We start from the raw sequence: 17,408 nt of genomic DNA, 5'->3' as shown, positions 1-17,408 counted from the left end.
TAGTTAATAAAAGTTGTGTGCACAAATTACATGAGTTTCTGGTTCTGCCTTGCAAATTAATGTTCCTTTATGATTTTTGATCCTTACCACATGCTCTAATGCATTAATACTTAGGAAAGTATTTTCTGTGGCCACGAAAATATCCTTTCTTAGAGTTGATATAAACTTACACTGAATGTTCGTTGGACGAACAAATCAGTTGATGTCAATTTAATTCTGCTACAGTTATTACTGTCAGCCGATATAAATAACTGTAATTAATCATAATTAATTGTAATTATTTATATGAATTTCCCTTTTGAACTAATTTGCTACAAAACAATTCTAGAAATATAGAAGCAATTATCTTCTAGTAGCCTCATCAAACTGAACATTATAAATGCATAAAGCTAACCGACATTCATTACAACAGAATGTTTTTTTTTTTTTTTATCACAACAACATTTTTCCCCTCCAATACTTATTTATTTATTTGCTTATTTATTTATTTGTTTTATTTACACACATTTTTTTTTCCGCCTGTCTAGAAAAAATGTCAATAATAACACAATTTCCTTTTATTCTGAAACAAGTTTCAACCTGAACACACACACACACACACACATACAGTAGCCTGACTACGTCAGACTTCGTACTTCCGCCCAATTTCAGTTCGCTTCTGTACTCAGTCTGATATAGCAAATCAGCTCCCAGATTATCTCCGGCTCCGAACCAGCCGTCCAACCAACGAACAGAGGGCAGGCTGAGAGCCGTGACGTAGATGCTAAGCGCCGAATTTAAGATTGTAGTTTACGTTAGGGAAATCTAAAATGACAACGGACATGGAGACACGGGATGCTATTCGCTCTCTTGTGGAGAATATTCACTCCGGTATTTCGCTCGATGGTTTTGTTTTCGCTGCATACCTGTGTTTACAGCGGAAGTTCGAGGCGGCTGAGCCGGCGCATAACATACACAGGGCTGGACTGGGACAAAAAATCGGCCCTGGCATTTTTTGGTCCTGGTGGCCCACCACCATATATATATATATATATACACTACCATTCAAAAGTTTTTGAACAGTAAGATTTTTCATTATTTTTTATATTTTTTTTAAAGAAGTCTCTCCTGCTAACCAAGTCTGCATTTCTTTGATCCAAAATACAGCAAAAACAGTAATATTGTGAAATATTTTTACTATTTAAAATAACTGTTTATTTGAATATATTTTAAAATGTAATTTATTCCTGTGATCAAAGATGAATTTTCAGCATCATAACTCCAGTCACATGATCGTTCACAAATCATTAATTTGCTGCTCAAAATACATTTATTATTATTATGTTGAAAACAGCTGAGTATATATTTTTTCAGGTTTCTTTGATGAATAGAAAGTTCCGATGAATAGCATTTATCTGAAATAGAAATATTTTGTAACATTATAAATGTCTTTATCATCATATTTGAACAATTTAAAGCATCCTTGCTAAATAAAAGTATTAATTTCCATAATTTTTAATTTCCAAAACAAAAATTATACTGACTCCAATCTTTTGAATGGTGTATTGTATAATGTTACAAAAGCTTTTTTATTTCAGATAAATGCTGATCTTTGGATCTTTCTATTCATCAAAGAAACCATTAATAATAATACATATTTCTTGAGCAGCAAATCAGCATATTAGAATAATTTCTGAAGGATCATGTGACACTGAAGACTGGAGTATTGATGCTGAAAATTCATCTTTGATCACAGGAATAAATTACATTTTAAAATATATTCAAATAGAAAGCAGTTATTTTAAATAGTAAACATATTTCACAATATTACCGCTTTTGCTGTATTTTGGATAAAATAAATGCAGGCTTGGTGAGCAGAAGAGAATTCTTTTAAAAAAACATTCAAAATCTTACTGTTCAATAACTTTTGACTGGTAGTGTAGATATGTATCATTGTGCATCGAGTTGTTTTGGATAACAAAAAAACGTCAGGTCTGACAATATCGTGTCTTTTCGAATTTAAATCTAGATTTATTCACATTGGCCCATGGAGACCTCTATGAACACACTTGACATGACTTGGCCAAAAAATCGCAGTGGACAAACACTTTTTAATAAAACATAAATTCGTCCACCGCGATTTTTTGGCCAATGGTACACTAATGGCACGCACACAGGATAGATGCCTGCCTCCGTTGCGAGTCCCAATCAAGCACTTTACCGATTCAACTGCTCTCCTCTCCTCCTCCTGCTGGCTCTTTACGCCGCATCACTCACCGCAGAGCAAGCCTGTTCTTGATAAAGCTGCTGTGAAAACGTGGGAAAAGCCGACGAGGAAGAAGTTGGGGTGAAGCGTTCTTTATATAGGCGGAGCAAAACACTTCATGGCTCCATCTATAGCATTGTGATTGGGTGGTTTACGCTGTCAATAGAGGAGACAAACCAATGGGCCACTGGCTGCTCGTGATGGTCCTTGGCAAAAAAATAAAAAATAAATAAATTCTGTCGGCCCCTTCAGTGCGTCGGCCCACCGGGAAAATGCCCGGTATGCCAGATTACCATTCCAGCCCTAAACATACGTCATAACCAAACGTTATGTGATTGGCTTACGGTTACACCAATGATTTTAAACTTCAGACAAGTGCCCCCCACCCCACGAGAAAGTAAACGCTTGTTAGTTATGCCCTTCCAGACTCTGTCTAAGAAGCAAAGTGAAATAGCAGAGTTTGGTATTACCAGACTATACATACAGTGTATGTACTGTATATGTATATATATATATATATATATATATACTGTATATATATATAGAGAGAGAGAGCGTTACGTTGACCTAGTTTCCTTAGTTCCCTTGATTAGTTAATTAGCTCACCTGTTTCTGTTTCTCCTTGATTACTTTTAGTATTTAAAGCCTGTGTTCTCCCCTGGTTCTTTGTCTGCTATTTATTTGATCTACGTGTTTGCTCCTGGATTATTTCTGTTTCTTATTTGGATTATCATTAAAAGACTCTGTTTTGTTCATTCTCCCTCGTCATGTGCTTTATTAGTAAAATACAACGTAACAGATCGAGAGAGACCACCTTTATAGAGACCACCAATCAAACATCAAACCCAAAGCGATTATCGGCCAATAGTGATATATATATATATTGTGACGTGTGTCCCGAGCACTCATCAACGTCGCCCTGGAAACAGAGGAGGAACACCTGCACGCAATCTGCCCAGGCTGGTTGGTCACAGCTGAAACTCATCAGAAGACAGCCACAAAAGCCGCCGAGTCACGACTGGGAACATAACACCCGGTTGCCAGCCCGTGCCCAAGCCGCCGACCTCTCCCGCCTCTCACGTCACTGGCTACTCACCAGGAACCCCAGCGCTGCCCAAGTAGCAGAGCGCGTCGTCGTGGATTGTCTTCTCCGTGCCCTTCCTCGTTCGCTTCGACAAGCGGCAGGCATGCGGAACCCACTCACCGTCGGAGATCTGGTGGAGGCCATTGAGCTGGCGGAGGTGGCCCAATGTCGCGAGGCTGGCATCCGGAGGGCATCTCGCGGCCAGTGAGCAGGCCGGCGGTTCCCGGTCCCCTGGATGAGCCGATGCCCACGGATCCTCCCCGTTCACCACACCAGGCCTGGTTGGCAGGTTGCATCGTCCACCATGAACCACCATTGGAAGCGCCGCGGGTGAAGGTAAAGGTAAATGGACGACCCTACCAAGCACTCCTGGACTCGGGCATCGTGGTCAGCCTAGTGCAGCCGACAGTGTTTCCCCCTTGGCTGGAGTCCAAAGCCCGCCTACCCATCACGTGTGTATATGGTGATACTCGCCAGGTCCCCGCTCGGCACGTCACCATTTCGGCCGCCCCAGGCTCCTGGCCCGTCGAGGTGGGGATCGTGAAGGATCTACCCGTTCCTGCTCCTCGGAAGAAACTGGACGGGCTTTGACCGCCTGCTCGCCGCCGCCACACAGCCTGCCAGCCCTGCCGGGAACCGCCAAGGACGAACGTTCAACCGAGGTCCCCGACGGCACCCCGTCCTACTAGCGTCAGACAGCACCAAAGACGGGGAGTCCCCCTCCCAAACCGCTAACCTTTTCTATGATGTTTTCCAACATGTTACGGGAGGTGGGGCCTTTGCAAAGGAACAACTCGGGGACGATCGGTTGAAACACTGCTGGACACAAGTGAGGGTGATTGAGGGGAAGGAGACACAGCCGCCGCCACACCCGGTTCCTCACTTTGTTGTCCAGAATGGCCTGCTTTACTGTGTCGCATCATGGAGGGGGGAGGAAAAGAAGCTATTAGTGGTGCCACGGTCGAAGATAGAGACCGTGATGGAGCTGGCCCACTCGCATCCGATGGCCAGCCACCTGGGGGCACGAAACACCATTCAACGGATCCGAGACCATTTTCACTGGCCAGGTCTGGATGCTGAGGTGAAACGGTTTTGTCAAGCCTGTCCGACGTGCCAACAGACATCACCTCGCACCCCTCCCCCAAGTCCGTTGATTCCGCTACCCATCATCGAGGTGCCCTTCGAGCGGATAGGGATGGACCTGGTCGGGCTGCTGCCGAAGTCCGCCCGGGGACACGAACACATCCTCGTGATAGTGGACTACTCCACTTGCTGCCCGGAAGCCATTCCCCTACGCAAAGCCACTTCCAAGGCCATCGCTCAGGGGCTGTTCCTCCTTTGTAGTCGAGTCGGCATCCCCACGGAGATATTGACCGACCAGGGCACCCCGTTCATGTCCCGGATGATGGCAGACCTCTGTCGCCTCCTGAAGGTGAAACAACTATGGACCACGGTCTACCATCCTACACGTGTTTTAATCAAACGTTGAAGCAGATGCTCCGTCGTGTGGCCACTGACGACAAGCAGGACTGGGACCAGATGCTGCCGTATGTCCTCTTTGGCATCAGGGAAGTCCCCCAGGCTTCTTCCGGTTTCACCCCCTTTGAGCTCTTGTTTGGACGTCAGCCTCACAGCCTACTCGACGTCGCGTCAACCATCAAACACATCTGTGAGACAGGGTCATGCCGTTAGTCCGGGAGCACCTCACGAAAGCCCAGCAAGCCCAGCAATGCCACTACAACAGGACAGCCCAGCCACGAGAGTTTCAGCCAGATCACGTCATGGTCCTAGTCCCGATGGCCGCCTGCAAGTTCCTCACTAAGTGGCAAGGACCCTATACGGTGACCGAGCGAGTGGGGCCCGTTACATACCGAGTGTGGCAGCCCAGAAGGAGAAAAGAGGATCGATTGTACAATATCAACTTCCTAAAGCGATGGGTCGGGACTAGGACCCAGCTGGCCGCTCTGGCCACCACTGACCCCGTGGTTGTCGACGTCAACCCCCACCTATCGGCTGCCCAAAAGAAGGAGTAGCAACATCTGGTCGGTCAATTCTCCGATGTGTTCTCCCCACTCCCTGGGCGGACCCACGTTCTCCAACATGATGTTCGCACACCACCCGGAACCATTATCAGGTAGCGGCCTTACTGGGTTCCGGAGGCTCGGCGACACGCCATTGAGGAGGAAGTGCAGGAGAAGCTGAGGTTAGGGGTAATAGAGCCATCGCGCAGCCTGTGGTCCAGCCCCATTGTCATGGTCCCAAAACCAGACGGCACCCTCCGCTGGTGTGACTTCCGCCGCCTCAACGAAGTCTCCGAGTTCGATGGCTATCCGATGCCACGAGTCGACGAGCTGCTAGATCATCTGGGGAGAGCCTGGTTCATTTCCACGTTAGATCTCACCAAGGGCTACTGGCAAGTGCCGCTGACGGAAGAGGCTAAACCAAAGACTGCCTTCTCTACACCCAGCGGCCACTGGCAGTACCGGGTTCTCCCCTTCGGCCTACACGGGGCCCCAGCCACTTTCCAGCAGATGATGGACGTCCTGATGAGGCCCCACCAGTCCTATGCGGCGGATGACATCGTCATACACTCGGAAAGCTGGGAGGATCACTTGGAGCGGTTCCGTAGGGTGCTTGTCGAGCTGCGCCGGGCTGGACTGATCGCCAATCTCGAAAATGTCACCTGGCGCTCTACGAAGCTAAGTACTTGGGCTTCCAGGTGGGCCGGAGCCTCATCAAACCTCAGGAAAAGAAGGTGGTAGCCATCCTCTCGGCCAACGCTAACGCTGACGGGCTCTCGCGGTTTTGGGCAGCTTTCGCAGGTCTGTCAGTGTTCACTCCCCACCCGACCCCAACCTCCCCATTGTCCCGCGGGACCAGGACGACGCTTGGGGGGGGGGGGTGACGCGTGTCCCGAGCACTCATCAGCGTCGCCCTGGAAACAGAGGAGGAACACCTGCATGCAATCTGCCCGGGCTGGTCGGTCGAGTTACACACACTGGTGAGACATGTCTCCAGAAGATTTTCCGCTAACCCTTACTCTGTTTGACTTCCAGAGAGCAGTGTGTGACCGGCCAGCCACAGCATTTGAGCACAGCACAGACACCCAGCACCTGGGCACTCGGACTAGAGACAGAGGCGGATCACGGAGCACCATTTCACCGCACCAGGACACGTTGGCACTTTCTCACTCACCAATAAACGCACCCTTCGGGGCCTTTATTGACCTCCTCTTGTCGTGTGATTCTTCAGCCCGTTACAATATGTATATATATATATATATATATATATATTATATATATACAGTCATGGCCAAAAATATTGGCACCCTTGGTAAATATGACCAAAGAAGGCTGTGAAAATTAATCTGCATTGTTAATCCTTTTGATCTTTTGTTTAAAAAAATCACAAAAATCTAACCTTTCATAGGATAATAAGAATTTAAAATGGGGGAAATATCATTATGAAATAAATGTTTTTTTCTCAAATACATGTTGGACACAGTTATTGGCATCCCTAGAAATTCTTATGAGTAAAATATCTCTGAAGTATATTCCCATTCATATTCACAATTTTGAGCACTCCAGGGTGATTATGAACGTGAACTTATCCAGCCATGGCTTCCTGTTTCACAGAAATATTAATATGGGGGAAAACAAAGCCCAAATTCCCTTAATCATCCATCACAATGAGAAAAAATATATATTTCTGATGTGCAGCAAAAGATAATTGAGCTTCACAAATTAGTGAAGTGGTTTTAAGTAAAGAACTAGAGCAGTGCAAATTCCCATTTCCACCATCAGGGCAATAATTAAGAATTTCCAATCAACATAAAATGTTACGAAAATGCCTGGAAGAGGACGTGTGTCTGTATCGTCCTAATGCACGGTGAGAAGGAGAGTTTGAGTGGCTAAAGACTCTCCAAGGACCACAGCTGGAGAATATTGTAATGGGCTGTGTTTGGATCTTCCAACCGTACAATAATCCAAACACAAACCTAAAAAACAACACAAAAATGGGTCACTGAGCACAAAACCAAGCTTCTGCTATGGCCATTGCAGTCCTCTGACCTGAACCCTATAGAAAATGAGTGGTGTGAACTGAAGAGAAGAAGCACCAACATGGAGCTGGGAATCGAAAGGGTCTGGAGTGATTCTGGATGAAGGAATGGTCTCTGATCTCTTGTCAGGTGTTTTCTAACCTCATCAGTCACTGGAGAAAATTTAGAGCTGTTAAACTGGCAAATGGAGGTTTCAAAAAGTATTGAATAAAAGGGTGCCGTTAACTGTGGCCAATGTGTATTGGATAAAAACATTTATTTCATAATGATATTTCCCCCATTTTAAATTGGTATTATCCAATGAAAGGTTAGAATTTTTTCTTCTTTTTTTTTTTCTAATAAAAGATCAAAAGTATTAGCAATGCATATACATTTTCACAGCCTTCTTTGATCATATTTACCAAGGGTGCTAATATTTTTGGTCATGACTGTATGTATATATATATATATATATATATATATATGAGGTACAATTAATATTTCTTCATTAAATAACTTCTAAAGTAATTTTAAAACTTTTTGTGAGACATAATTTCACAAACCACCCATCGTGTCTCTCTATAAGCAAGCTGCAGGCTGCACAGTTGACACTGGAATTGTCACTTGCACAATCGAGGCAGTGTTGCATAGTCACTGAAGTTTATGAATTGCATTTCATTTTTATTCTTGCCAGTGTTTAACCATTCAGCAGTTTCGCGCTCTCAGCGCACACATAACGCTAGGTTCACACGTATTCCTTTCACAGTGCGTAGGCCTTGCGGTGCGTATTTTTTTCCGCGCTCATATTGACAGATTAAAGCATTCACACTGCAGACTTTTGTGGTATGGCAGTGCGTTCCATGAGCAGTCTGCAACAGTGCAGTAATTGTTTCCATGTAGTTGACATGTAGTTACAAAGTTACTTATAGTTAGTAGAATGTCTAAAGTGGACTATCGAAATAAATTGTAACCAAAAAAAAAAAAAGTACAGCTGATTGTTTCTGTCAGTGGTAAGTTTTAATTTATAATGTTTGTGATAACTTAAGAAAGTATTTTAATTGTTTTGCCACTTGCTTGAGCAACATGTGTTGTGCTTTGTGTAAGCTAATGTGCAACAAATTGCATGTGTAAAAACAAAAATGCACTGCATGATCGAACATTTAGGTGAGATAAATATACATTTTTGAAAAATTAAAAAAAAAAAAAAAAAAAAAAGGTTCCCCTCCACTCCTCAAATTAAAATAATAAAAATAAAAAAATCCTCTCTCACAAAAGTCACAAGAGGGGAATTCCCCCCATTTTCAAAAATGAAATTCAGGCCTTGAATAAATGTCTAAAATTCCTGATTGGAGTATTACTATAAATTCTACATGATAAAAATAAGGCTTTAAAAACATTGGTATGGGTGATCATATATATAGTATACTAATGCCCTTTTAAATCTCACCTAATTATGTTGCTTTTGCCAAGTGAACTCCCAAATTTACATTAAGCACACTGTCAATATGGTGCTCTATTTAATCTATTTTCTTGACTGCTTGCCTGACCATCTCATTTATTGATAAAATTAATACTGGCACTAAATTTACATTAAATATGGGGCTGCCAAAAAGCTGTTTAGCCTTTTGGCTTACAAGTGACAAGTCAAATTTGTTAAAATATTTGTAAACATGACTATCTGTAATATAATTTGTGTTAATTGTTGTGATCGATTATCAATATAATATTTGCTGGCATGTCATTTTGTATTTGCATGAAGAAACAATGTAAAAAAGATAACACATTGAAAACATCCACATTCAAATATGGTTCACAGTTCAGCCCTTAACATGAAGAGAACCTAGTGAAATTAACCCTATACGGCCTACTGCATCATATTTAATATGCTAATTTCTATGGCTTCTAAATTGCATCAATCAGGGCTGTGTTTCCCAAAAGCATTGTAAGCCTAAATTGATCGTTTCTCCATTGGTTTCAATGGTTTCAGTGCTTTTGGGAAACGTAGCCCAGTATGATAAACTTTGCTGAAAAGCCTTGTTGTGTTCAATTGACTACATGCCTTCTGTCGACTAATTGATGGTTTTACTTTTTTTTTTTTTTTTACATTTCATTTCATGTGATTGTGAAATATGATACATGCATTTGTACTGTACATATCTCAACCATCCTTACATTGCATAACATGTTTTTCCCCATAATAAAAAACTACAGAGCTTTGATTATGAAATTAAATTTAAATATCATCTTAAGACATATTATTTTGGCAATATTGAGTGACAACTGATATGTGTATCTATTTTAATATAAGTATCTGGTATACTTAATTATCTCATTGAAGTACATTACAAGCTACCAGAATTTCATTTTACTTTTTGTCCAAATAAATGTTAGCAACTGCACCAAACTGCATATTTTTGCTCAGTTTCTGCCTCTGAATAAATATGATATATATATATATTTTTTTCCTTCTCAAGTATGAGCTTTGTATTCTCACTATGTCGTACTATATGAGCCATGAAAGCCTAATGTTTCAAATATGAATCTCAACAAAAACTCTATATAAACTATATTTTTGGTTTATATTTTGTCTACAGGTTCAATGAACTGTTCCATTTTTTTCTGACTATTCTTTCATATGTCAGGCTTTACAGAGCTAAGACAATCCTGCAAATAACAAAGTCAGATGAGGACATACATTTTAAATGTATTTTTATATGTTAAAAATACGTTTGGCCTTGTTTTGGTTTAATCGTGGTTCGTATTGACTTCTTGCCAGTGGATTTGGCTCCCATGGTGTCCTGACTGCTGCTGTTGAGCATATTCCACTCAGCTGAAGCAGTTGCATCTGGTCCTCAGTGACCTGATGTTTTGTTTGTGTTGCGGGGCTGTCTGACATGATTGAGAGGATGCTGTACTGCAAAATTCTTGAAGAAACTGAATCAAACACAGTGAGCTTTTCATACGGCTTCCTGGTGCTCTCGCTTCAGAAGACGTGAATTTACTTGGCAGCTTCCTTCTTTAATGTATAACTTAAAGACATGTTTGACTTGACCTGAAATCCAAAGTGCACATGAATGGTAGAAGAACCATTGACTTGCAATCAGCTCCATACAGGCCAAGAACTTCATACATTCAGTTAGAGTCGGTCACTTCCTCTGCTGATTCCCTGACCTTCACTATGAAGGAAAGTCTTTTTTTATAGCACACAGAGTAAATCTAGAAAAACTGTGGGTACGGTCAGGAGACTGGACTCGTGTCAGAGCCGTGGCAGTGGTCATGCACATGCTCAAGATATCTATGGGCCATTGAGCTCCCGTGGGGACGCAGGTTCAAGTGTGGACTCTGTTGTTTCCTGATCCCATATATATCCCATCTCTCCTGGTTCATTTCCCATTAACCTTTGCTTTCCTATCTGAAATAAGGAAGCAAAAAATCCCCAAAATAAAACAAAAAAGGGCCTCTGACTGGTTCTTCTTGACTAGCATTGAGACCATCATTGCATAGCACAAAATAATATAGCCTACTGTTTATATACCACTGTGGTTAATCTCTGTCAGACGCGTCACATTAAATAAATAGCCCTTCAGCTATAACCTTTACGCAGATGAGACCCCAGTTACATTGTTCAATGTATTATATTAAGAAATGGAGTGCAATTACAAGATCTTGGCTGGGTTTGTTGATAATATTGAAAGTCATACTTTAAAGATCATCTTACCTTGTTGCATGTTATTTTATGATGTAAAAAAAAATGGTCTCCCAAACCAGTATGATGATCACTTGTTATAAGGAAAAATATTTTTGTAGTTTTACGTGAAATGGAAAATGCATTTATAAAGACATTAGTAAAGACATTTATAATGCTAGTAAAGATTGTTTTATTTTTTTTTCTTTCAAATAAATGCAGTTCTTTTAAACTTTATATTCATCGTGAATAAATAAATAAATAACCCTTTCTACAAAAATAAGCATTTTTAGCTGTTTGCAACACTGATAACAATAATACATGTTTCTTGAGCAGCAAATCAGCATATTACAATGATTGCTGAATGATCATTCTGAAAATGCACCTTTGTCATCACAGGAATAAATTATGATTTAAAATATATTAAAATTGAAAACAGTTAATTTAATAATAATAATAATAACCCCAAACTTTTCAATTATATATATGTTTATATTTGAATACTATATATTCATTACTATTTACATAATACTTAGGGAAACACTGCCTTTATTTTCACCTCTCTTAATCAGGCTCTGGCTCGGATATGAGGGTAGTTTAAAACATGGTGTTGTATAAACTGTATAGCATTTTTTTATGTCACTCTTCAGAATATTTGTTTAACATTTAGAAAAGAGGATTTGACCTCCTGAGGCTCAGCTCTGTATGTTGATCGGTTTAGAAGTATTGTTGTTTCACGTCATTGTACTCAAACAATTGCTTCAGCTTCTTCTCAGCTAATTTCTTAGGAAAATTTGATGAATTTTAGCTAATCAGAGCGTCTTTGTTTTGTAAGCCGCTTAGCACTGGGGAGAATATTTAGAAGAAAACATTTGCAAAACAAATCGATTTGAAATATGCAGTGTGCATTAATATTTCATGAAACAATATGAATATTTGATATCAATCTGTATTTCGCTTATTGAGTTATATTTCGCTGTCTGAGACTCAAAGGTGTTTTTTTTTTTTTTTTTATTGTAAGAAATTACTGTATAATGAAAGACAAAAGCACGCTAAAAACTGCCATATTCTAACAAGCGTAGAAATGAATGGCATTGCATTTTATTTGACAAGCCTTCAATAATCAACCTTCAAGTAAAATATGGTATTTTCAAGTTACATGCATATGAATGACCAAGCAAAATTCAATTTACCAGTGGAAAGCTTGAAATCATCACTGAAGAAAAAAATAAAAAAATAAATAAATATCACATACTGTATCTCTTGTTTGAGGTGGCTTCAGTTTAGGCATGAATGCTGAATGTCTGTTTTGTCAAGTAAACTTATGAATGCCCTGAAGCCTACGAAGATTAATACATTTGCATACTAGATGTGGAAGAAATGAGAGTATACAACATCATCATAGTCATCAACAACAACCATGGGCCCATGCCTGTAGGCGCCTGATGCCTTATTGACAATTCTATTCCATAAATTCTTGTCTAGTGTAGGACAGCTCAAATCCTAAAGGATTGATCCACGCTAGTGTCTGATGGCATTAGTCCATTCTCTGTGGGGTCTTCCTCTTCTGTTTGGACCATCCATCATGCCGTAGTTCAAAACTAAAAAGACAGTGAATGAGCATCTGAGTTCCAAGTATATACTCTTCTATCAGACCAGCAATGCCTTAAACATAAATATAGAGTGTATAATGCTATTTATTATTTTTTAATTAAACACTAATTCGTTAAATTAATCAAACGTGTAACAAAAGGTTATATTTCAAATAGAAATTTGAACTTTGTGAAAGAATCCTGAAAAAAAAAAAAAATCATAATTTCTACAAAATCATGAAGTAGCACAACTGTTTTCAACACTGACAGTAATAAGAAATGTTTCTTGAGCACTAAATCAGCATATTTGAATCATGTGACCCTGAAGACTGGAGTCATGGCTGCTGAAAATTTGGCTTTGCCACCACAGGAATAAATTACAAGCATGCTGTCATGTTCATGTTGTCTTTATGGACGTGTATGTTGATATGCATTCCTGTTTCCTTTAGTCTCTGAGTTTCTCCCCGGTTTAGTTCATGTATCCCTTCTTGTCTTACAGTGCGTCCGAAATCACATACTGTCTGAGTAGGTACTACATTTGAATTTGAAGTTACTTTGCAAACAGTAGACAAGTATATTCTGTGTAGTGTGAATATGAGTATTATGAAATTCAGATGCCGCCATGTTACTGTCATATGACTTATCAGTGTCAGTTGCAAAAATTGTGCACACTTCAGAATCTCGGCAGAAGTAGTAAGTCATAGAGGTACTTTTCACCTACTGTTTTTCAAATTCTATGAGCTTGGACCTACTACTGTTTTTCATATACTGTATAGGGAAGTATTAAATTTTGGACACAGCATTATATGCAGTTTATGCCCTCGGTTACTGATTTGTTTCACCTGTATCTTCTTGTTTAGTTCCCTTGTCTTGGACTGTGTATTTATAACCCTTGTTTCGTTCGTTTCTTTGTCAATTCTTGTAACATTTCAGTTCTTGTTACACTTTTTTAGTTTACCTGCTGTATTTACAAGCATTTTATTTGATAAAATACTGACTGCTGTTTGATTTAACCACACTGTGACACATATATTACAACAGAAAACACTTATACAAATATATTTGTTATTTTAGATTATATTATAAACTAAAACGGCTGTGTTATATTATAAAATGGCTGCCTTTATGTACTCATGATAAATATGCTAACTGTGTTTGTGTTCTTTTAAATGGTGTCCAGTTGAATTGTACTTTGGTGTTCTGTGTAAGTGGGACTTTGTGCACAATTCTAAATAACATCAATGATTCACATTCACCATATTCCTGATATATCACATATTCCTAAGTGACATTTGTATAAAACCCTGCAATTTAAATTTCAATGAAGTGCTCAGAGCTGGTCAGTGTGCTGGCTTCTCCTGGGAGAGCAGCAACGCAGGCAAGATTCAAGCAAGCAAACACCATCTGGGAGGGTTTGTATCCTATCTGCAAATCTAGCAGGGAGCAATCTGAAGTTTGTCAACACACATATTGATTTGACATGACCTTTGATAATGTCAAAGCTTCCTAATGTGCCCCCTGCAGCCTGCCACTGCAGCCAGCACAGCTTAGTATAGCTGAAGCTTTTCTGTCCGCTGTTGCAAGGACAAAACTGTGTGTGTGTGTGTTTAAGGAAGAAGTGCCATTGATACGGCGACTTATTAGGGAAAAAAAAAGATCAAATAGAAAAGTCACTCTCAGAAATAAAAATAAATAATATTTCCCCAGACTACATACAAGATAACTGTTATATGTGGCATTTTGCTCTATATCAAGATTCTATATAGAGCTTCTATATCTATATAGAGCTATAAAGATTGCTCTATATCAAGCTCTATATCAACTCAATTAAACAGTTCATTAACATATATGCAGTGAATGGCAGAAAGCAAATTATCTATATATTAAATAATATATATTAGGAATTTGAATGTGTGATTTTTAGATGGTTTATGAGAAACATGTTGAACATTTCAGTTGTTTTTGTTTCATTAAAAATTTTAACAGTCAAAAGGGAGGCATTTAACAGTTGTTTCTCCTGATTTTTAAGTGGACTATAAATGTTCATGTCAATTTAATTCCAGTGGCACTTTACATTTAACCCAGAGGAAATGAGGAAAACTTAAGGGTCAGTATTTTTATTTTGTGTTTGGCTAAGACTCGCAAAACTTTATGCCCCATTTGTGACTCAAGCACGAGGTTGAGAGGTACTTCATTATAAATATATCCATTAATGTCCCTCTTCTCTCTGTCTTACACACAAATGCTGAATCAATATGGCTGCCGATTAATGCAGTTGTGCTGATGTACTTATAAAAAGCTTTCATAGCTCACTGGACAGTGAAATCACCCCAGGAGCTGGAGACCTTACAAAGCAGAGGCCTGGAGTAATGCCAGAAATGAACAACTACAGCATGGAGAAGCACCAGTGGCGAAACCGGGCCGAGAGAGGATCCAAACAAATGCTCCTCTCAGTGTTATGCTAAACGCTTTGTTGCCGTCGCAGATAAAGACCTCTGCTGTCAATGCAGACGACAGTGCACCCTATAAAACGCCTTTAGAGATTTTCTTGACTTGAGCATGCGGTTGAATTAATGCTAGCCGACATTGATTTGTTTCCTGCAAACCAGAATCACTCCATACAAATTGAATTTCTACCCAAGTGATCTCAGACATGGGGTTTCATACATAAATGTGAATGTTATTTAGTATTCAGTGTTTAATGACCACTGTGGCGATTATCTTTTCCAAAAGTAAATACATAAAATCATGAAGTTCATATTATAAAGTCCATCAGACATTCTTGAATGACCCGTAAGATGCATAAATAGTCTAATTTAAACAAAACTAGTTCTGTTCCCTGAGGAGATCAGGAAAATTAGTATTTCACAGGAGTACTTTACTACTTTGTGATTTTAATCATGTTCTAATCAAACAAGTTTTTCCACGCATGACCTCTGTGAAAATTCTGCAGCAAATTATTGTTTTTTGGCTAACTCATAAGTGCGAGTGTTTTCTGAGAAATCTAATTCCATCTGGGTTGGCATTTTTGTGATTGTGGTTTATTATGTATTTTTACATTGTTTCCTCTCATTGGAGCAAGTGCAGTAACTAAACTAAATGTATCATCTCTGGTGCCCCTTCATTATGAATTTAGACCTTTTTGCCAGTAGTCTGGGAAAAATAACAGCTGTTAGTTTAAGTACTGCTGACATTCCATCTGACATAACAATTGAAATGTATTAAATAATACAATTTAGATCAGTGAAACTACACAGAACAGCCACTGTAAAAGCTCCATCAAGTATGATTATCACCTTAATGAATTAATATCCATAATTATATACATTTTCTAAATATATGTGTGTATATATATATATATATATTACAATAAATAACAATAATCTATCTGTCTATCTATCTATCTATCTATCTATCTATCTATCTATCTATCTATCTATCATTGTTTCATTTTCTAAATTATAATTATTCCAAACCTTTTTAGTGTATCAGTTTCAATCAATCAGCAAACAAAATCAAACAAACAAACTCTTCTCAACATTGATAATAATAAGACATGAGTACCAACTCAGCATATTATATTTATTTCTGAAGGATTATGTGACACTGAAGACTGGAGCAATGATGCTGAAAATTAAACTGTGCCATCATAGGAATAAATTACATTAAGGATTTAATTACATAATTCCCACAAATATACATAATGATCACATACTAATAAAATACATAATTGATTCATTACAAATTTCACCTTCTTTGATTTTTTTTTTTGTTTCACTAACCCTTTTATCTATTGTCCTGCCTCAGGTTGTTTTTTGTTTTTGCAGCATCTTTTCACTGAAATGATATCATGTCCAGAGAATGTCTTTATCAATCACTGCTGTGCTCTTTCGACAATGACTGTTCCAGGTCTGCCACGGCATGCTGTGCTTCCCAAAGCGGAGAGGAAGCGACATGGACAGCTTGATTGACCTTGTAGTGCATTTCCTCGGCTGCTCTCCTGGCAGCGGTACAGAAGCGCGTCCCCTCCATCGCCACTCCTGGTCATGCATGCGGGACGTTTGCAGCAGCCTGTAATGGATTAGAAGAACCAGTGGTGAGTCATAACTGGATGTCATGGATCTTAGATTTTGACCGCAGCTCATTAGAACACATGTTGTGCCGGTTTCGAAAGGACAAGAGACCCATAATGCTTAGTGGTGACAAAGGAACAAGATGGAATCTCCTTTATTGTGTCGTTAACGGAAGATGACTGGAGAGAATTGTTGGTAATGTCCTCTGGGAGGAAAGCAAAGAGTCTAATAATCTACAATGAAAGGAATTTTTGTCAATGACCTCTAGGAATCACACACACACACACACACACACACACACACACACACAAGTCAGTTGTAAGACTAGAAGAGGAAAGCTTGTCAAGACAAACTTTGAATGTTGGCTCAACAACTTTTGTCTGGAAAACAATGGCTAGATTGAGAAAGCAGTACATCCTTTACATTTTTTTTTTTTTTTTTTATCATCTCACTATACTTTTTTTTTCTTGGAAATTGCAAGTTGACATTTAAATGTTCGAAGTATGTTATCAAAACATGTACAACTTGAAAAATTGCTTATGGACTCAAATTTAGATTTCTCGTGTTTGTCTGAAACATGGTTAGCTAAAACCTTTCCCAGTACATCTTTAGCAATGCCTGGGTATAAATATTTCAGACAAGATAGAAAAAATGGCAGAGGAGGAGGGCTTCTTATTTATGTTAAAGATC

At 39.5% G+C, this 17,408-nt stretch overlaps 1 long non-coding RNA gene across 1 annotated transcript in view; it reads left to right on the top strand.

The window, feature by feature from the left end:
• The window catches only part of LOC131553873 (uncharacterized), a 36,869-nt gene extending 19,679 nt beyond the window's left edge, over positions 1-17,190 (top strand). Inside the window, exon 5 of the long non-coding RNA XR_009274284.1 lies at positions 16,555-17,190. This is a non-coding gene — a long non-coding RNA (uncharacterized LOC131553873). The remainder of the gene's footprint in view (positions 1-16,554) is intronic.
• The last annotated feature ends 218 nt before the right edge of the window (positions 17,191-17,408 follow it).

This window comes from Onychostoma macrolepis, chromosome 14 (genome assembly GCF_012432095.1).
Source record: "Onychostoma macrolepis isolate SWU-2019 chromosome 14, ASM1243209v1, whole genome shotgun sequence".
Classification (NCBI taxonomy): Eukaryota; Metazoa; Chordata; class Actinopteri; order Cypriniformes; family Cyprinidae; genus Onychostoma; species Onychostoma macrolepis.
Note: the sequence above shows the minus strand (reverse complement) of the source record. Positions and strands in the feature narration are given on the sequence as shown.